The sequence below is a fragment of the Mus caroli genome, chromosome 5 (genome assembly GCF_900094665.2).
Source record: "Mus caroli chromosome 5, CAROLI_EIJ_v1.1, whole genome shotgun sequence".
Lineage (NCBI taxonomy): Eukaryota > Metazoa > Chordata > Mammalia > Rodentia > Muridae > Mus > Mus caroli.
In genome coordinates, this window is record NC_034574.1 from 58,683,248 (window position 1) to 58,683,928 (window position 681).

The 681-nt window shown below is 42.1% G+C and overlaps 1 long non-coding RNA gene across 1 annotated transcript in view; it reads right to left on the reverse strand.

The window, feature by feature from the left end:
- LOC115031113 overlaps positions 1–153 on the reverse strand; it is a 1,320-nt gene extending 1,167 nt beyond the window's left edge. Inside the window, exon 1 of the long non-coding RNA XR_003836713.1 lies at positions 3–153. This is a non-coding gene — a long non-coding RNA (uncharacterized LOC115031113). The remainder of the gene's footprint in view (positions 1–2) is intronic.
- Between the last annotated feature and the right edge of the window lie 528 nt (positions 154–681).

Here is a 681-nt window from a genome sequence, read left to right on the forward strand (position 1 = left end):
ACCTGTCCTCATCCGAACCCTGCGGATGTATTTTTCACCCAAGAAATTTCGGATTTCAACCAAAGAGCCATTCTCCTGGATGACAACGTTGATGGGGAAGTGAGCGTACACAGACCGCATCTTGTATCGGAAGCCCTGCATCAAACAAGCAACTGTGAGCCATCTTGAACAAACTCACAAAGTTTTTGGTTCAGCCTGGCCTAGATTTTGAGATTCCTCTTCTTCAGTTTCCCCAGGCTGAATTTAGTGTCAGCTCTAAATTCCCTCAGGTGCTTTTGTCGTATCGTGGAAATTTAATACACACACCCTACCCACCATATGCAAGTTGCAACATCTTCCCAAAGCTCCCGGAGGAAGCTTTCCTTTACTATCTCATCCTTTGAGGGCATAAGATCCTCATTTTTGGCATTAGATATCTGTGGAGTGACTACAGACACCACCAGATAATAAGCGACTCCAGACTATTCAAGCTAAATAAAAGGCCCAGTCCTTCCCAGGAGCAACAGGGTAACATGATCCGATAGGTATACAAAGTACAGTGTATGTTTATAAAACAACACCTCTTCAGCACTATTTTGGGAGAAAGGATCTAGAACAGTAACTTCAGATATGCACAAGTCAGATTTTTTTTTTGAGACAGGGTTTCTCTGTATAATTCTGGCTGTCTTTTTTTTTTTTTTT